The sequence below is a fragment of the Coffea arabica genome, chromosome 7c (assembly GCF_036785885.1).
Source record: "Coffea arabica cultivar ET-39 chromosome 7c, Coffea Arabica ET-39 HiFi, whole genome shotgun sequence".
NCBI classification, from domain to species: Eukaryota; Viridiplantae; Streptophyta; class Magnoliopsida; order Gentianales; family Rubiaceae; genus Coffea; species Coffea arabica.
In genome coordinates this window covers 22,772,233-22,794,648 of record NC_092322.1, presented here as the reverse complement: position 1 = coordinate 22,794,648, position 22,416 = coordinate 22,772,233, and positions in this window count along the sequence as shown.

Sequence of the window (22,416 nt, the reverse complement as noted above, 5' to 3'; positions counted from 1 at the left end):
TGAGAATGTGCTGCAACAAGCCAAGTTTTGATGCAGCAGCATGGACGACATTCTGCTTTTCTTTTTTGCTGTTTCAAAATCAAGTTTTGGATGTGAGAATGTGTTTTTGCCGTTCATTGTAAGTTGAAGTCTAAATGAAAGTTTGGGATGAAGTCTGGAATCATGGTTGGAAATGGAATTGCAGCAAGCTTCATTTTCCGCCGCAACTTGTGCTTCCCATTTGGCTTTTCTTTTGACTTTAATGGTTTGTTGTTTATGATGGAGTTGTGTTAATCAAAATGTTTAGTTGTCAAGAGGTGTTGAGAAGTAGTGTTAGGTGATTTTTTTGTGTGAAGTCTGGTTTTTCCAAAAGGAAGTTTCATTAGCTGCTGAAAGGCTTTATTGCAAAAAATTCATTTGCTTGTTTCGTTGTTTGCATGAAATTTGCATGAGAAGAGTTTCCAAAAGTTGCAAATCAACCCCACATATTTCCTTTTATGCTACTATGGACCCCCAAAGTCCCTCTTTTGTTGCACTGTGGCCCAATTATGTTTTAATTTCTTGCAATTGAGTCCTAAAGTATTTGCAATCTGAACTATTACTTGCCCTTTTCTTTGCCCTTGGACCTTTGAAGTTCCTAAAAGTGTTTGATTAGGTTTGAGTGCTTGGTTAGCGTTCGCAATTGAGTCCTTAGTAGCCTCAACTTTGCAATTCGATTGCTCGTTTGTTTTTATTTGTTTAGGTGGTACTTAATGCATGAATTTGTGAACTTTATGATCAAATGAGCTTGTGTTCGCCTAATTTCTTGAATTTTCTGAAATAAATGGGCTTTGGCCTTTTTCTTGCTCTTTGACTTTCAAAGTTTCTGAAATGTTTCAATTGGCTTTGAATGGTTATAAATGCTTGCAATTGGGTCCTTGGTGGGTCCTTTTCTTGAAACTTATGCATTATTTGATTTCATTTAAATTGCAATTAGGAGAGATTTGGTGACTTTGTTATACTTTACTATTTGAGGTACCTTGACCTTTTTATTATTTTGAAGCCATTTTTCTTTCATTTGGACACCATTCAAAGGGGCGGTATAATTTCTTTTATCCCTTTTGTTTATCTCCTATGTGACCCAACGTGTTAAGTGAATTGCATGCCTACTTTGCTTTCCTAGCTTTTCCTTAATTCCTTTTATTTATGTCATTTACTTTTGCTTTTTATTTAAGTTATTCTTTATGGGGTATGTGTACACCTCTTGGCTTGTAATAGATAGGGCTTGGAGGAGCATTCGATGAAGACCTGTTGAAGACATGTGCCTAGCTAGCAAATGTAATAGTTAGGGCTTTAATTGTCTTATGTGTCTTGCATGCTTAGTTACTACGTGTTAATTTGCTTTGTTAGGGCCTTGCATCTAGTCGAGCATGCTAAATGTTATGTGCTATGTGTTTATAAGTGTTTGGCATGTCTACTCGCTTTCCATAGCCTGAATGAATGTAATGGATGAATGTAAGTTTCCACTAGTCCAACGCTAGTCGGAATTCATAGAATGGGCTAGTCCAACGCTAGACCCTTAGGGATTTCTCCTCGTTAGTACATGTTTGCATGTTCATTACATGTCATGCATTTTTTTTTTAGTTTTATCATTTTGCATGCCCCTCGAACCCCTTTTCCCTCCATTTTAGGATTTTTACATTTCATGCTAATTATAGGGTTCATTTGCTTGAGAGTCCCCTTAAATATGGGATATAGACGAGTGTGGCTTTTTCTAAGCCTTAGCACGCTTGTATTCCCTCTATAAAAGGGCAAATTGAGTCACGATTTAGGTCTCCCCATACCCAATATGCATAAATTCCCTAGGCTCATGCATTTTTGAATCCACTCTACTATTTTATACCCTCATCACATTTTCATTTTTCCTCCCATTTTGCACACGTGCACCTTTATGTTTTTTCACTTGCACACAAAACGCTTTTATCATCACTTGCACACATGCACTTCATATTATCATTTCACATACCGTACTTTACTCACTCACGTGCACATTTTCATTCACATATTTATTGTCTTTTATTACTTTTTCAAACTCATATCCTCACATTGCATACATGCATTCCATTCATTTGCATCCCACTCGCATTATTCGTGACTTCTTCAAAGGATCGTTATTGGGCTTCACAATTAATGTGATTGGCACAATTCAACCTTTGAAGAGAAATTTCCCCCAATACCCCTAGGTCTAGGGTTTGCATTCATGTAGTGCATCCAAATGTAATAAATTCTTTGGTTAAAACAAGAAAATCTTTGATTAAATCATGCAACTAGCCTTGGCTAGGTCAAAGGGGTGCCTTGGATTTTATCCTTGCCTTCCCCTTTGTCAAATGTGACTCCCGAACCTTTTTCTTTGGTTTACGTGGACTAGGAGTCGTTTAAAAGGGGTTTCTTACTACTTTTTCCTATTTTTTCTTTAAAAATTCATTTTTTGGTGACTTGGTACACCTTAACTCATTACCAAGTGGCGACTCCAATTTTTATTTTAAAAACCCTTTTTAAACTATAATTTTGGGTCAAATCGTCGCATTCTCAACCCCCCATTTAGACCCATTTTTTCTTTTAAATCACAATTCATTTTCCAATCACAAAAAATACATTTTTTAAAACCATTTATTTATTTATCAAAAAATGGGGCGCGACACGGAGAATTCGTAGTAATTTGGTACGAGAGAGGATGTCCCGATATGCAAAGTGAATGAGGTAGAGATATCCTCTATCCAACAGCAGCTGACTGAGTTGACTTCTTTTGTTAGGCAACTGGCTGTAGGAAATGCATCTCAGGCCAAGGTGTGCGGGATTTGCACTGGTATGGGTCATTCTACAGAGATGTGCCCAATGATTCAAGAGGAAAATGCAGAGCAAGTAAACATGGCTGGTCACGCACCCGCGCCCGCACCAAGAAAGACTATAACCCGTACTCGAATACATATAACTTGGGTTGGAGGGACCATTCCAAACCTCAGCTATGGAGGGAACAGGCAGTCTAACTTTGTTCCAAATAGACAATAAGGGTACAGCAGCAATACCAACCCCGACCACCTCCGCCACCGAGCTCTAGTCCATCTTTGGAAGAGATGATGCAACTGATGGCTACCACCGTGCAACATCAACAAAAGACGGACTCCGAACTGCAGAACATAAGAAATCAAATGAGCCAGATGCAATCCATGCAAAATCAGATGAATCAAATGGCCATAACGATCAACCGTTTGGGGTCTCAAGTTCAAGGTAAATTGCCGTCTCAGTCTGAATTGTAGTGTGGCAGCTTCCGGTGTTTGTTGCCGGACTAAATTGTAGTTGACGTGGTTGTTGATAAGGTTACAATAGAGTTGGATGCAAAGTTATAAGGAGATTTTCAAAAGGCTAGTAAAGCTTTTAGAAGTTTTACCTTGGGCAAAGATGTTATCAGTTAAGAATATTCTGAAGGATCATATGCAATTCATTACCTAGAATTGGAGTCAATGCCGAAGTGCTGGAGCAGGGCAGTTTTGGGCATTTCCACATGAGCGTGAAGCAATTTTTTTTTTTTTTGGAAGCTCTTGATGAAGTTTCCGCAAGTTAGAGAAGAGAGAGAGAGGGGATTAGTTTTTGCTACTAAAAGTTGGATACACTAGCGGCCTTCAATTTGATGCCTATTCCTGTGATCTAAGTTCAGATCAAGCGCTTTAAATAATTTATCAACATCATTTATGTACCTTTGATGCATTTTCCAATTACCCCATCAAGCTACCGCGAATTATCCTGCAAAAGATTATCTTGTAATTTATAGAAACCGGCTCATATTTTGTCTAAGTAGAAAAGTGAAGAGAAGGATATAGTAATTTCTAGCGAGTAGATCAACAATCTGCTGAAGAGTAACCAACCAAGTCGCTTGCCAGTGGAAATGGACTAAGCAAGAGCAAGAAGCCAAACTTACTGATATTCTCGACATAGCAGAATTGAAGCTATGTTTCCCCTTACATGTTAGAGTGCTATTTATCAGTTCAGAAACGAGGGAACAGATGTAGGTCTTCACAATTTGCTTCGTGGTTAGGTGGGCTTATGGCCATCACCGGCACTAACTTCGTTTGCATCTGTCCTTCGCTTTACAAATGTTTAGAGGTGGCAATTTGTCCCAAATCCCAATGGGCTACCCATACCCAAAGGGACTTTGGGCGGAATAGGTATTGTAATTTGATATTGGATTTAAAATGGAACATATCCCAATTGTACCCCTTAATTGATGGGAAATACTTGGGTACCCATTGGGCCCAAATATCTTCCCAAAAAATTTCATTTCTAACTTGGTCAACTCCTCTCCCTTGTCATCTTAGACCTCTGCAGCTCCTTCAACCATTCCTCCACCTCCCTTTCTTCCTTTACTCACCCATGGCTACTCCCTGAACTTTTGTCAATTATATCTCGTATTCTGTTCATGCCACCCTCAGAAATCCCTGTAGGTATTATATCCTCAGAAAATATCATTAAAGGCACAATTTGAAAAAAATATCCGAATCGACTTCGAGTTGTGATAGGGTACATTTTGTTAGTAATTTTGTGAATATTTTTCCCTTGATTTTTTACCAAATATTGTATTAAGTGGTAGATTCTATTCATATTTGGAAAATTATGCTAATTGTAAGAATGTGAAGTAAAAAGAAATTAAAGGGGTGATTTTCCAGGTCGGTACACAGTTTGGGGTGGACACGTCCAAGACTTGCTGTCAAATCCGTAAAGCTCGGGATTTGCTTGCTTATAGAGGTTTTCTAATTCGAGTCAAATTTTGGCTGAAGATTGGGATGATTTCTTTCCTTGTTTGATATCTTATTCAATTAGGAAACAATTGAGACATTATCCTTTTAAGTTTTCTTTTTCAATATACTTTATTTCAACAAGCTAAAAACTAGGAGATTAGTTAGGGAGCTGAGACGGCTGGCTATTTTGATTATTACTTCCAGGCAAGAAACATTGCTTGGTATCCTTTGGCTTGGGAAGAAAAGGACGATTTTTGCTTTCTCTTGGCTGTGTGTCCTCGACACTTGACCATACTTTTGCAAGTGTGAATTCAACGATGAACAACTAAATTTGCTTTTCTAGTCAAAGGTCAACTCGAAAACACGATTCCAAACATCTGTGATATCGAATTGATTTTTAAATGTTTATTTTAATTCATTGATATTCGTATGTTTTCTGATTCAATTTCTTATGATTATTTAATTATTTGAATGTCAAGAGCCCAATATTCAAATTAACCTAATAATTTACTTCCATGTTAACCGGTTAAATTTATAATTATTGATTGGTTAATACTAGCAGTAACTAGCGTGATTAGATTCATGTTAGCGATATGTATGTTCTAATTTAATCAAACGCTCGTAGCAAGTTTGTTGGTTAGGGTTGGATTTTTCTAGTTTTTAATATAATTGAAAAATTAAATCTTATGATCGTATTTAAGGTTATTTCTTAATTAGAAAATAGTTAATTGTTGTCCTTTGACTATTAATAAAGTAAGAAAAATTTGGCTGTTAGAGTTTGTTGATGGCTATAACCAATCCATTAATGAAAAATTGTACTATTTTAGCATCGATGATCAGTTGTGTGAATTGTATCTGAAAAATTACATCTTTAGCTAGAGTTATGTCTACTATTTATTTAATTTCTATTTATTTCCGTTAATTACTTTATTAATTAGTTAGTTAGTTATTTTCGAATTTGCTAAAATCCCCCATAATTCTTACTCTAGAAGAAACAAATTTCTCCCCAATCCTTGTGGAGACGACCCTACTTATTGCTATATACAAAATCAATACTCTCGTAACTAAGATTTTATTATTGCGCAAGTTCAACACCTGTTAAGTTGACTCGGATATTTTGATCGATTTTGTAAATTACGAATTCAAATTGGCTGAATTCGACCGAGTTGCTGCGAATATGGAATTATTCATGATTATGAGATCGGTGTCGTACTGTCCCCTTCGTTCCAACTATGACTCGGCCGAGTAGTATCGGACTCGGCCGAGATGGCTGCAAAAGGCGTTCTGCAAGTCCAAACACAATGTTTTAGCTATGGTTCCAATTATTCACTTCATCATTCATTGAACGGCGGATTTTAGCAACCGTTGAGCTTGGCTTCAACTCGTTAAATGATGACCTGTAGACGACGTCATATGAAGAAATTAAGGAGGGACATTAGACAGGGGTAGTAGAATGGTATTTGTTGACTTGATATTGTCACCAAACCTGCATCCCAAATTTAAAAAAAAAAAGGTAAATAATAAAAAAAAATGTCTCGCCGGCAATATTTGGCTGCTTTAGATTATGACTTTTGAGAAAGTTATAGATCTTGAACTAAGTTCTTTCAATAGTTAGAGAGACAGCAATCCGACATCAGATTGAAAAGAAGATAGTAAAATGGAGATACCCTTCATTAGGACTGCTAGGTACTTTGATCTTGCTTTGGATTATCAGGACCGGTGTGACATTACGTTCAACAAGTGTTATTGTTCTAATATCAGGAACCTGATGACGGAGGTTAGACTATCAAAAAATTTTGATGTATACGCGAGATATTGCAGGAGGAACCACAGAACGCTTTTGGAACATGATAAGGAGGAGAAGGGCTATACTAAGTCTGACAGTTTGAGATGTAGTATTATTTTGTTCACAATTCAGATCTGGCCACCAGGATACTGCAGGATCTTCACTCTGATCATCAGATTCCCAGAAGATATCCAGCTGTCGTTTGAGACTGATATCAATGAATAGTGGATCAATATTTTGTTGGGCTATTGTTAACTGGGAGATGCATTACTAGTTATGGATTTCAAGATCTTTTCTTCAGAGAACATGAATTTGATGTAGTTTTTCATTGTCTAATGCACACCGTTAAAGAGAAACTGATGTTCTTGAAGGGTTTCATTTGTTTTGCCACACTAGGGCGTTGAGGGTGAGGAATTGAATGATCTGCTGATTCACATTGAAGTTGTGGCTATCAGAGCAGCACATCTGATTTCTATATCTTGGTTTGCGAGAGATGATGAAGAGGTTTACAATGAAATGGAATTTGAAATTTCTCAATTGATGTACAAGAAGATTGATCCTGTTGATCTCCAAGTCCAAGAAACTTATATCCACGTCCTAACTGCTTCAAAGTTGTCAAGATCATGACACAATTTAGCTCTTGAAGAGAACAAGAATCTGGTGGCCAACTTTATTGTTTGTCTCCTAGATTATATTATGGACCTAATATCGGTTAGCAGTTTTCTCGTGGAAGGTCAAATGCTAAAATTCTATGATGGAGTGAGATTCCTGAGTATCCTTCTTAGCCAGCTGCAAGAAAGGTTCAATGAGCTACATGACGAACTGAAGGACGTTATTGGAATTGTGGTCTCTGATGCAGGAATCGTGACTTTCTCGCTTTCTGTGAGTGAAATGAGAGAAGGCTTGCCCAAGGAAACAGATCTCTTGAGTTTATTATGGGAGAAGTTACACAAATTTATCCAGTTACATCATCATCATTTATGTTTCCAAGGACCAATGAGTTGGGCTCCATTGATTTTCTACTCAAAATCTTGAGGAAATAACTTTTTCAGAGAATTGTTTAGTTACTCCAAAGGATCAAATCCTCACAGTCCAAGAAGATCTTATATTCTTAAGATTGTTTGTACAAAGCATTGTGGAGCAGCGTAACCAATATGAAAAACTATAAGATGTTTGGAATCCTGTCATGGAGGTTGCATATAAGGTAGAGTTAGTGATAAAATCTGTTGTGGCGGGGTATAAACCTGAATGTTTGGATACTGTTGCTGGAGATATCAAGATTGTGAAGATCATTATTCAAGAAAATTTTGTGATTTGAACATTTTCTTGATGCTTAGATCTAAGGGAGAATCAATTTCATCTGAGTCGCATGTTGAAGTGGTGACCATTCATGTCTGTTGAACACTGGTAGATTTGGAAGAGAAACAACTGTTTGAGATTCCACTCTTTAGGTTAGCTATATTACTACAGTACAACTTGTATCTGTTGAATCAATTCATAGATAAAGCTATTCATGTTTCTTAACAGCAATTGTTGGAGTTTCTGGCTATGGTGTGAATTTGGTGCTGTAACTTCATAATTGCCTAATGTTCTTCTCAAGAATTAATAGTCAAGAACTAGTTATTTCCACATTCTCTATCATGCTATATGCCTAATGTTCTTGTCACTGAATGTCTGATATTTTATATCCATATGCTGAAGTATTCTTCAATGCCACTCAGTAGATTTTATGCAAATCTCCTGTCCAGCACAGCTCCAGCACATACATTGAGGTATGCTTCTCTAATTATTTTCTCTATAATACAGTTAAGAGTACCATAGGCTAAGGCTCTTCTGTCAGAAGAAACAGCTCAATGATTTAAGCATTTCTTTTCTATTTATTTTGTCTTCTTTTGTTCTTGGACTTTTTTTGTTCAGATAAATCCTATGGAGAATTGAACAATGCTAGTTCAGAGTATTTTATTTTATAACCTTAAAAATGTTACAGCAGAGAATTCATGAAGACATCTAATAATACTCCCTCCAAAACCATAATTGAATGGCAATTTCCAAAGAAGACGAATTGCAGTGATTTCTGTATTTATTCTTTTAATATGTAATGCTTTCTAGACACAATAATATCAGCATTGGCTTTATTACTGATATAAATATACAAGTTCTTTAACCTGCAAAAACTGCAGTAATACAATGTATTGATAACAGACAATTTGGCAGAGATTTTGGTTGCACATCTTGCCTGTAGTTCAGTATTCTTATGATTTCTAGCCAACATCGGTGGTACTTGTGGTCCTATAGTCGATCTCATTGTGGAACAGCTTTTGTGGTATTTATAACTAACAGAAAACATAAAAATTACGTTTCAAGTGAAAAAGGCAATAAAAGATCTTCTTGTAGGATTATCAGATTCCAGATCCAGGGAAGTTAAGGTTATGGTTGAGCTTAAAACAAATGGATTATGGTTGAAGGAGATGGTTTCTTATTCTAATTGCCTATGCTAGTATTGTGTGGGGAGGACGAGAAAGTTGACTAATTTTGGAAGTCAAAACTTTAATTGGATGCTATTGTTAAAGTTGTGTCAAATGATATACCAAGGCATGTGTGTTCTTGATTTGAAGTTTCAGATATCGATAGTTTGATCTTTTTGAGTAAGCAACTAGTTATTCTCCAATTGACTATGGAACTTCTGTCAGATGGTCAGAGAATGTGGTATTTGTGCTGCAGTTTTCTTTTAGGTAAATCACAAATTTTTTCCCACGTGAAGGAGACTGGTGTCTAGTGTGGCAGCTTCCGGTGTTTGTTGCAGGACTAAATTGTAGTTCAGGTGGTTGTTGATAAGGTTACAATAGAGTTGGATGCGAAGTTATAAGGAGATTTTGAAAAGGCTAGTAAAGGTTTCAGAAGTTTTACCTTGGGCAAAGATGTTATCCGTTAAGAATATTCTGAAGGATCATATGCAATTCATTACCTAGAATTGGAGTCAATGCCGAAGTGCTGGAGCCGGGTAGTTTTGGGCATTCCACATGAGCGTGAAGCAATTTTTTTTTTTTTTTTTGGAAGCTCTTGATGAAGTTCCCGCAAGTTAGAGAAGAAAGAGAGATGGGATTAGTTTTTGCTACTAAAAGTTGGATACACTGGCGGCCTTCAATTGATGCCTATTCCTGTGATCTAAGTTCAGATCAAGAGCTTTAAATAATTTATCAACATCATTTATGTACCTTTGATGCTTTTTCCAATTACCATATCAAGCTACGGCGAATTATCCTGCAAAAGATTATCTTGTCATTTATAGAAACCGGCTCATATGAGACTTAAATCTATTTAGGTCCAACCTGTATTTTTGGCTGAGAAGAAAAGTGAAGAGAAGGATATACTAATTTCCTGTGAGTAGATCAACAATGTGCAGAAGAGTAACCAACCAAGTAGCATGCCAGTGGAAATGGACCAAGCAAGAGCAGGAAGCCAAACTTACTGATATTCTCGACATAGCAGAATTGAAGCTATGTTTCCCCTTACATGTTAGAGTGCGATTTATCAATTCAGAAACGAGGGAACAGATGTAGGTCTTCACAATTTGCTGCCTGGTTAGGTGGGCTTATGGCCATCACCGGCACTAACTTCGTTTGCATCTGTCCTTCACTTTACAAATGTTATATGGATAGAGGTGAAGTCAAATGTACTTAGTAGTGCATCATTTTTGTAATTTCTTTCTCTTCTTGAAATTGCTATAAAAGTAGTCTATGCAGCATTGTTATACCCAACGCCAATACTTTAGTGCAATTTGATAGGTTGATTTATTAGTTGGAGATATTATGCGATAAGTTAGAAAATGAGGGACTTGTGAAGCAAATAAATAAAATTTCTTCCCACTTCTCTATTAATCAGCCGATACATACAAATGTCATGCAACAAATGTCATCTCTGATGTCTTGCAGCAAATGACATCAGGGATGACATCATGGATGTCCAAGTTTTCTTCAAGGTTCAACCGACAGCAGCTATACCTGACTTCTGCCTATTCAAACAAATAAGCAGCTTTCCCTCATTTCTAGTGTTCAAACCATCCAGCATAAACTAAGAAAAGAAAAACACGTTCATTTCTCCTATAAATAGAGGGGCATTATATCATTAGATAGGATCCCTTCAATCCCTTGCAACCTTGAATTCATTCTCCCTCTGTAATTCTCTAAAAAGTTCTTCTAAGAAACTTATTACTCAGATACTCATTCGAGAAAATACAAAATTCTCCATTCCTTCCATTTATTGTCTTTAGTCTTATAACATTACTTCTAATTTTCTTCAATTTTATAACACGTTATCAGCACGAGACTCTGCCATATTTTCTACCATATTAGAGTCAAAATTTACCACCTTCTTTTACATTAAATCGGAGCATATAGTCTTATCGGTTTGTCCAAACCTGCTCCACAATTTTCATAAGAATTTGGATTACACCACTGGGCAATTAGTGACAAGGCCAGATTCTGTAGGTTATCCAGATTTACTCCAAGAACTGGATCTGCAATCTGTTCATGAATCTTAAGGTACCATTATTTAATTATAACTCATTTAATTTTATCATAGCAAATCTCACAAAACAAGAATTTGTATAACTTGATATTTCTGGAAAAAATTATTTATCATGGGCAATGGATGTTGAGATACATCTTGAGTCCAAAGGACTAGGAAAAACTATTGTCCAGAATAATGATGCCACAAGTCAAGACCGTGCCAAAGCCATGATATTCCTCCGCCATCATCTTGATGAAAGCTTGAAAAGGAATATCTGACAGTCAAAAATCCACTAGATCTATGGATAAGTTTAAAAGAAAGATTCGATCACCTGAAATTGGTCGTACTTCCAAAAGCCAGGTATGATTGGCTACACTTATGGCTGCAAGATTTTAAATCTGTCTCTGAATATAATTCAGTCATGTTCAGAATAACCTCTCAGTTAAAATTATGTGGAGAAAATGTAATTGATGAGGATATGTTGGAAAAGACATTTTCCACATTTCATGTCTCGAATGTGGTTCTGCAACAGCAGTATCGAGCATAAGGTTTCAAAAATATTCTGAACTGATTACATATCTTTTACTAGCTAAACAAAATAATGAATTATTATTGAAAAATCATGAGTCCCGACCAACTAGTGCTAGTCCATTTTCTGAAGTGAATGTGACTCAATCTTCAAATTCCAGACATAGCCGTGGCAGAGGTCGTGGACGTAACCGTGGTAGAGGTCGTGGACGTGGTCATGGTAGATATATACCTTACCACAATAATAATAACCATGACATGAGACAGAATATCCCCTAGAAGCGGGACAAGAACAACAACAATAAAAAATGTAAAGAAAAGAAAAATTATGAAGAAAAGTGCTACCGATGTGGCATGCATGGGAGGGCATTGGTCCAGTACCTGTCGTACGGTAGATCACCTTGTTGAATTTTATCAAGCATCATTGAAAGGGAAGAATAAAGGTATTGAGACCAATTTTATTGATCAAGGAACATCTACCATTGATCAATATAATGAATGTAATGATGATGTGAATATGACATCCCTTGATATGGCTGATTTTATTGTGTATCCTGAAGATACAAAATGATGAAGGTGTCAAATGCCCAATATGTACTTTTATTATTTTCACATCTTTTAATGAAAGTTACTTTTGTATTATGATATTTGTGCATTTTATTAATATCTACTTTTATTTGTGATATTCTTCCTGAAGAAGAAATGAATGTCAAATATTTGGGATTAAATAATGATAATATTTGTCTCATTGATAGTGCTACTACGCACACTGTACTTAAAAATGAGAAATATTTTTCTCATTTAGAAATGGGAGAGACAAATATTAATACAATTAGTGGAAGTACGAAATTGATAGTAGGCTCCAGAAGAGCCACTATCTTTCTTCCTAAAAGGAATAAAATTATTATAAATAATGCATTACTCTCTCCCAAATCTCGAAGAAACTTGATAAGTTTTAAAGATATTCGCCGAAATAGATATCATATCGAGACAATGAATGAGACAAATGATGAATATCTATTGATTACAAATACCATTTCTGGGAAGAAATGTGTATTAGAAAAGTTGCCTTCTCTCTTTTCTGGTTTATATTATGCCAAAATAAGTGCAACTGAAGTCAATCATCTAGAAGACCAGAAGTCTTCTAATCCAAATGATTTTATGATTTGGCATGATCGTCTCGGGCATCCTAGATCTATAATAATGAGACGAATCATTACAAATTCACATAGCCATTCATTGAAAAATCAAAAGGTCTTAAAGTCAAATGAATTCTCATGTGCTGCTTGCTCTCAAGGAAAATTAATTATTAGACCATCACCAACTAAAGTTGGTACTGAATCCTCTACATTTCTAGAACGAATTCAGGGTGATATATGTGAGCCAGTAGATCCGCCATGTGGACCATTTAAATATTTTATGGTGCTAATTGATGTATCAACTAGATGGTCACATGTATGTTTATTATCTTCTCGCAACCTGGCGTTTGCGAGATTGCTTGCTCAGATAATTAAATTGCGAGCACAATTCCCTGATTATCCAATCAAAAGAATTCGTCTAGATAATGTTGGTGAATATTTATCACATGCTTTTAATGATTATTGAATGTCTATTGGGATAACTGTGGAATATCTTGTAGCTCATATTCACACACAAAATGGTCTAACCGAATCATTTATTAAACGGCTACAATGGATTGCCAGACCTTTATTGATGAGGTCTAAACTCCCAACATCTGCTTGGGGGCATGCTATATTACATGCAACAACACTTGTGAGAATCAGGCCAACTAGTTATCATACCTATTCTCCCCTACAATTAGCATTTGGCTATGAATCCAATATCCCTCATTTGAGAATTTTTGGGTGTGCGGTCTATGTTCCAATTGCACCGCCCCAACGTACTAAAATGGACCCCCAAAGAAGATTGGGGATATATATCGGGTATGAATCACCTTCCATTATTAAATATATTGAACCCATGACAGGTGATTTGTTTACTGCGAGATTCGCAGATTGTCATTTTGATGAATCAAATTTCCCGGCATTAGGGGGAAGAAAAGATCAACCAAGAAAGGAAATCACTTGGAAAATTTCCTTAGATTTCCTTGATCCTCGTACAAAAGATTGTGAACTAGAAGTTCAAAGAATTATACATTTGTAACAAATTGCAAATCAATTACCAGATGCATTTAATGACTCCAGAAGAGTTATTAAATCGCATATTCCTGTAGAAAATGTTCCAGTGAAAATTGATGTCTCAGAAGGGGAAATTGCAAGTGCTAATGAATCTAAAGCACGCCTGAAGCGTGGGAGACCTCTTGGTTCCAAAGATAAAAATTCTCGAAAGAAAAGAGGATTAAATAATGAAAGTCAAAATATTGTTAGTGACAAAATTCAACCTCCTGAAGAAGTTGAAAAAGTCGCTCTGGAAGAGCCAATTCCAAAAGAACAAACTGAAATTATTGAAAATTAAGTAAATTTTGTCACTGCAAATAAGAGTTGGAACCTGAAAGAGGTAATTATAAATAATGCTTTCGCATATAATGTAGTACTTGATGTTAGGAATGAAGATGAGAATCATGAACCTAGATCGATTCATGAATGTCGGCGTAGACATGATTTGCCAAAATAGAAAGATGCGATCCAATGTGAATTAGATTCATTGGCTAAAAGAAAAGTTTTCGGATCTGTAGTCCAAACACCTGAAGGTGTTAAGCCAGTAGGATATAAATGGGTATTTATCAGGAAAAGGGATGAAAAGAATGAAATCGTGTGATATAAAGCACGACTTGTAGCCCAAAGATTTTCACAAAGGCCTAGAGTTGATTATGATGAAACAAACAAACTCTCTAGTAATGGACGGAATTACATTTAGATATCTTGTAAGTTTGGCAGTACATGAAAAACTTGATATGCGTCTAATGGACGTAGTTACTGCTTATCTATATGGAACATTGGAAAATGATATCTATATGAAAATCACTGAAGGATTTAACATGCCTGAAGCATGTAAATTCAAGTCCAGAGAAAGTTATTCCATCAAATTACAAAGGTCTTTGTATGGACTTAAGCAATCTGAACGTATGTGGTATAATCGCTTTAGTGAGTGTTTACACAAGGAAGATTATATCAATGACCCAATATGTCCATGTGTTTTTATAAAGAAAGATGGGTCCAATTTTGTAATTATTGCTGTCTATGTTGATGACCTTAATTTAATTGGAACTCCTGAAGAGCTCCAAAATGCAGTAGAATATCTGAAGAAAGAATTTGAGGTCAAAGATTTTGGAAAAACCAAATTTTGCCTTGGTTTGCAAATTGAACATCCGGAAGATGGAATTTTTATTCATCAAACTACTTATATCCAAAAGGTATTGAAGCGGTTTTGTATGGATAAAGCACATCCCTTAAGTACTCGAATGGTCGTTCGGTCACTTGATCCTGTCAAGGATCCCTTTAGACCAAAAGATGAAGATGAAGAAATACTTGGTCCTAAAGTACCATATCTCAGTGCTATTGGTGTACTAATGTATCTTGTTAATTGTATAAGACCAGACATTTCATTTGCTGTAAATCTATTAGCAAGGTTCTGCTCATCTCCTACAAGGCGACATTGGAATGAGATTAAACATATTCTTCGCTATCTCCAATGAACAACTGATCTTGGTCTATTTTATTCAAAGACATCTCGACCTGAATTGCTTCATTATGCTGATGCTAGGTATTTATCTGACCCGCATAAAGCAAGATCACAGACAGGTTATCTATTCACATGGGGTAACACAGCTATCTCATGGAGATCTACAAAACAATCAATAGCTGCTACTTCTTCAAATAATGCTGAAATACTGGCAATTCATGAGGCAAGTCGAGAATGTGTATGGCTAAGATCAATGACTCATTACATTCGAAAGAATTGTGAGTTATTACCTGAGAACAAAAATACTCAGACGATATTATATGAAGACAAAGCTGCATGTATAGCACAATTAAAAGAAGGATATATCAAAGGAGATAGGATGAAACATATTTCACCAAAATTCTTCTTTACTCATGAGTTACAGAAGAATGGTGAAATTGATGTGCAACAAATTCGATCAGATGATAATCTGGCAGATTTATTTACCAAGGCATTACCTACTTCAACATTTGAGAAGTTGGTGAGAAAGATTGGAATGCATCGATTGGCTGACCTCAAGTAATGTCCAAATCAGGAGGAGAAATTAATACACAAGAATAGTGTACTCTTTTTCCTTCACTAAGATTTTTATCCACTGGGTTTTTCCTTAGTAAGGTTTTAACGAGGCATATTCTTCGTGTATACTTGACATCCAAGGGGGAGTGTCATGCAACAAATGTCATCTCTGATGTCTTGCAGCAAATGACATTAGGGATGACATCATGGATGTCCAAGTTTTCTTCAAAGTTCCACCGTTAGCAGCTATACCTAACTTCTGCCTATTCAAACAAATAAGTAGCTTTCCCTCATTTCTATTTATTCAAACCATCCAGCACAAATTAAGAAAAGAAAAACGCGTTCATTTCTCCTATAAATAGAGGGGCATTATATCATTAGATAGGATCCCTTCAATCCCTTGCAACCTAGAATTCATTCTCTCTCTATAATTCTCTAAAAAGTTTTTCTAAGAAACTTATTACTCAGATACTCATTCAAGAAAATACAAAATTCTCCATTCCTTCCATTTATTGTCTTTAGTCTTATAACATTACTTCTAATTTTCTTCAATTTTATAACAAGAAAGACACTTTCTTCTTCATTTTATTTATCCCCTTCTCGTCTCTTTGTTCCTTCTATTTCCTCCAAAAACACCAAAATTTAGAGGTTCAATTAACATCACCGGAGCACTGGCACTGTGCATGTGCCTCACCATCTGATCGCCCATGACCTCAAGCACCTCCTCATCGAATTCATGGTATTTGGTTGTCAGAGTTGTCGGCAATCCTCGGTCAAAGATTTGACTGTCAGTATTCACGGTAGTTTAATATTTTCAACTTTTCTCCCAAAATATTTAGAATTTTGGAAAACTAAAAATATTACTTTGTTTGTCTTGTTATGGGCTATCATCAATTACATTTTCATGTTTTTTGGATGTAAGATGAATTTTTAAAAATTAGTCAAACTTTTCTATTTTCTTGGAATTTCAGGGCTTTGATTATATTATTCTAATTTTAGTTTATTGGAGGTTTATTTAGCTTCTTAAGACTATTAAACATTGGACTTGTTTTATGTAATTTCATAGAAGAAATTAATTTGTAGTTAATTCATAACCACGAGTGTAGGCATGGTTTAGTTATAAGTATGGTTGATTCACTACGAGAGTAGGTTTCACATATATTAGGAAATTAAGCTATAACTATTCAAGATAATTCATTTAACCGATAATCTCATTAGCGAGAGTAGTAAGGAATTCCATACCTATAGAAGTTTTCTAGTGTTAATTTTATTACTTTTACTTCATGCTTATAGTCTAAATAATAAAAGAGTTTGAAAATCAACAGTAATTGAAAATCTTCTGTGTGGGATCAACGCTTAATACCATATACTCGCTCACGACCTGTATACTTGCAGAAAAGTCGTGTATGAGGTATTTAGGATGTTATAAATATAAAACTTGACTATGGATGAGTTAATTGTATATGTATACCCCACGCTCGTCACCTAGTAATTGGGATTTTTTGTTGAGAAGATGTTGACTTTTGTGCTGAACAACAACGGTGGCTATGAGTATGTGATTTCTAAGTGGTGTAGTTGAATAAACTGGCTCCTTCATTTGGGAGATGTCGGAGTTCATGTCAAAAGACTTGAACGGCTACAGATTAAGTATACCCTCTTGTTAAAATTCAAAAAACATTTAAGTGTGGAAGAATTTGAAAGAAAAAAGAGAAAAAACAAGGAATGGAAAGGAAAAAAATGGGAAGTGTTACCTATGAATCCTTGTGCTTATATAAATACATTTGAGACTTTTATTAATGATTGGCTCCTTTGTGGGAATTGGGTGTTAAATATTTTATATACCTAGTTTGGTTAGCGGGACTTGAATGATTTGATAATACTAGAAGCTACCTAGAGTAGTATCTCTTTGGTTTACATTATGTACAGTTAATACTTGCCCACTTGCTTTGTAATGTCACATTTTTTTTAGCAAAACAGATCATTTTATTGATAAGGAAAGTAAGCTTGTACAAGGAATGTAGAATTTCTACTACATCAATAGTTCTCTATGCTATACAATATTAGTCAATTAAAACACGACTACATCAATAGTTCTCTATGCTATACAATATTAGTCAATTAAAACAAGTAAGAAGTAGCCCTAACTCTATAGCCAAATCCCAGCTTGCCTTATTTACTAGAAATTTTCCCCAACTCGCCACTACATCTCTTACAGTAGTTAGCACTTCATGTACAATGTCTTCTTCTTTCATAGGCATGTGTTTGAATAAAGCTTGGTTTCTAGCCTTTCAGATATGGTATACCACCCTAACAAATACCAATCTCCTCACTTGATCAGGGAAAGATTTTAGCAAAGATTTTGCTTTAACAATAATAGTCCTGAAATATGTCCACTATTTATCTTAAAGTTGTTTTCGATTCTTGTGTTTGGAGACAAACACGAGCTAAGTATGGGGGGAGTTTGATAGGGTGTGAATTTAAGTACTTTTACAAGTGTAAATTGTCAATTAATTATGATATTTGCACTTAATTTTAATATAAATTGCCTAATTTTAGCATTTATTGGTTTTTATAGGTAAAATTAAGTGATTGAATTAGGAAATGGACAGAAAAACCAAAGAATTGCATCATTGTCAAACAATGTTTGGGCTCGAAGTTTGTGTCGGACTTCGAGCTAGACATCTTTTGGAGTTTTTCACTATTTTATATCAGATAATGATAGGGGCTGGACATTGGTGGAAATGTCCTCAGACTCGATTTTTGGGAACTTTTCAAGACTTCATCCTACCATATTTCAACTATAGGTTTAGGAAGCTATAAATGGAGGTTTCTTAAGATTTTTTTAGAGGGAGAAAACATTTGGCAAACTTTAGTTCATACCGTTACAACTTCTTCTTGAGATATCAAAATCAAGACGGGCAAGAATCAAGAAGGGATCAAGATGGAGATTAAAGCGGCAAAATTGAGAAGTTTTTTTACTCTTTATTTTCAAACGAGCAAGTTATCCTGGTAGTTCCTAAACATTTTCAATAGTCAAGATGTGACCACTCAATTATTAGTGGTATATTTTTACCCATTAAATTATCAAAACTGTAAATTTTGGGTCATTTCGTCTAATTCACCGTTAATTTTGTTTTTTTAAACCACCGTTAATTTTGTTAGATCTAAGAGTATGCACAATTTACGAGACATATTATTAATAGTTAAATTTGGTAGAGTTAATGGCAAAATGAGATGGAATGGTGAAAAATTTACACTTTTAATAGTTTAGTGGCTAAAAACATACTATTAATAGTTGAATGGTCAAAATTTGATTATTCGAAAAGTTTATTGACTATCGAGATAACTTGCTCTTTTCAAACTTGTATTATTTCTTGAATTGTTGTTGTTATTTATGGCTATGTTGAACTAATTTATTTCTAGGGTTAGGGCTTTGTAAAGGAGTATTGATTAATTATTTTAGTTGAATTCTTGACTTTTACCTTGATTTATCTATCTTGAATTTATTCCATATTTATGCTTGATTATCATAGACATGTTTTAGCGTTTCTATGAACTAAGAAGAGATATACAACCAGACACTAGATAGATAAAGATACTTAACCTAAGTATGAGAGTAATTTAGAATTCATACGACGTAATCAAAATCACCTAAGATTCTAAAGGGTTCAATTGAATACTTGTAATCTTGAAAGAGGCATGAGATTTAATTGCGCACAATTTAGATACATCGAGAAATAATTTAAAATACCTTTGTGTGATACATTCTTGGCATGTTAAAAAAATATCTAAATAATTAATTCAAGCTTTGGAACAAAATTTGGCAAACCCTAGTTCCTTGCCAAATGTTTTCTCCAATCTATTTTCGTGATTTGATTGTTTAATTTGCTTCTTAGATAGTGAAAAATCTGTCTTTTGAATTTGTCTTTTATTACTTTTTATAATAATTAAAGTAAGTAAAATTAACTCATTCTTGTGAGTTTCACCCTGAAACTCTTGAGGCGATTTACTTTTACTATTGACTTTGTGTACATGTAGAAATCGTCGATTCAAAGAAACCGTAAGACCTGCTTGGAACATGATCAGGAGGAGGAGCTAAACAGGTTTGACAATTTCAGATGTGATATTATTTCCTTAAGAAAAACCAATGATTTGGTTACCAGGAAAAGGCAAGGTTTGGAACATGATCAGGAGAAGGGTACTAAGTCTAAACGTTTCAGTTGCAGTATTATTGAATTTCAATGGTCACCGCCATCTTAAATAATGTTCTTCTCAGTGTTGAATTCAAAGCCAACATTTGAATTCAAAGCCAACATTATTAACTATCTCAAGTCAACAATTGTTGATTTGTTTGGCAAAATTTTCTTATCCCACATTGGTGGTTTGGCTTTGAAGGGAGGTGATTGTTAGCTATAAATAAGCACTCCTTCTCCTCAATTCAATTGTACTAAAAACAAAAGAATTACCCAAAAAGAATTTTGTAATTCTTTTGTAATTTTTCTTCTCCTAAATTATAAGAGCAGGCTGCTTGAGTGGTGCTCGGAGATTAGGCAAAATTTGCCGAACTTCGTTATCAATTTTTCGGGTGCGTTCTTTCCTTATCTATTTTATTTATTCCGCACTTATTTAGTAGTTTCTTTTCTATTGTAGTATAGTATTCAATATATTTGTCGGGTTTATTTGTAGTGTTTTATACGATTCATTTGGGTGTATTTTCTTATTCGTGTGTACGTAATATTTATGTATACACGGGTCTAATTATGATAATATACCGTGCACGTAAATTCTGTCTAGGAGACTGGGTTTTAAGTAGAACCGCTTGTGACCCCTCCAGTCTTTTCTGGGAATTTACTTGGAATGGTAATTATGTCTAAGGAGATTGTTTCGACAATATTTCCTGGGAATTATTGAATCGGTTTAATCACTAGTTGTATTCTTGAGTGGAAAATTACCCGATTTTCCCCAACAAGTGGTATCAGAGCCAAAGGTCCGTCCTTTGACCTGTTTGTAATTATTTATATTGAATACTATTATTTGAGTCTGTAATGGCATCAGACAATTCCATGTCAAGAATTATATCTAGGGCATCAGCTTCCTCGTCCACATGGTCTAGGATTCCAATGTCAAGTTTGAAGGTGGCGGTGGAGACATTTGACGGTACTGGCCATTTTGGCATGTGGCAAGGCGAGGTCATGGATTCCCTTTTTCAATAGGGTCTTGACATTGCTATTGAAGAAAAAAAACCAGATAACATAGAAGAGAAGGAGTGGAGTACCATAAATCGGTTGCATGCGGAACTATTCGATCGTGTTTGTCTAGAGAGCAAAAGTATGCTTTCAAGAACGAGACTTTTGCATGGAAATTGTGGAGGGCATTGGAGGAGAAATTTTTGAAGAAGAGTGGTCAGAATAAACTCATAACGAAAAAAAGATTGTTCTGATTCGATTACCAACCAGGTTCTACTATTAATGAACACATCACTATGTTTAATCAGTTAGTAGCAGACCTGTTAAATTTAGATGTAAATTTTGAAGATGAAGATTTGGCTTTGATGTTGTTGTCGTCGCTTCCTGATGAATTTGAACATTTGGAAACTACATTATTTCATGAAAAGAAAAATATGTTTTTAGATGCTGTATGTTCTGCTTTATATAGTCATGAATTGAGAAAATAGGATAAAATACAGAATAAAATAGCTACAGCAGATGAAGCGTTAGTGGCAAGAGGTCGTCAACAAAGCCAATCAAAGGAGAGAAGAGGGAAGTCCAAATCGAAAAGTAGAGTTGCCAAAGATGAGTGTGCTTTCTGTCGCGAGAAAGGGCACTGGAAGAAAGACTGTCCAAAGTTGAAGAAGAAAGGGAAAGCTCCGCAAGACGTAAATGTTGTAGAATGCAAAAGTGATGCGAAATCAGATTTTTCTTTGACGGTATCACCTTTAACATCCCATCCAGATGAGTGGATTTTGGATTCAACTTGTACCTACCATATGTCTCCCATGCGGGAGTGGTTCTTTGAATTTGAAGAATTTGATGGTGGAGTTGTGTACATGGGAAATGACAATCCATGTAAAACATGTGGGATAGGTTCAATCAAGGTGCATAATCATGATGGATCCATCAGAATCTTGAAGGATGTTCAGTACGTGCCGAATTTGAAGAGGAATCTCATCTCTTTGGGACTTTTGGAGTCAAAAGGCCTGGAAGTAAAGATGCGAGATGGAATTGTTAAAGTAACTTCAGGAGCACTTGTGATGTTGAAAGGTGTAAGGAAGAATAATCTGTATTACTACCAAGATAGTACAGTTGTTGGGACAGTAGCAGCAGCAACATCTTCCGGTAGCAAGAAGGATGCAGACGCAACAAAGTTGTGGCACATGCGATTGGGACATGCTGGTGAAAAATCCTTGCAAAATCTTACCAAATAAGGATTATTGAAAGGTACGAAAGTTTGCAAATTAGAATTTTGTGAGCATTGTGTTCTGGAAAAACAAAGAAAAGTGAAATTTGGCACTGGTATCCATAATACCAAGGGTATTTTGGATTATGTGCACTCAGATGTGTGGGGACCTGCAAAAATTCCATCCCTCGGTGGCAGGTACTATTTTGTCACTTTTATTGATGATTTTTCCAGAAGAGTTTGGGTGTT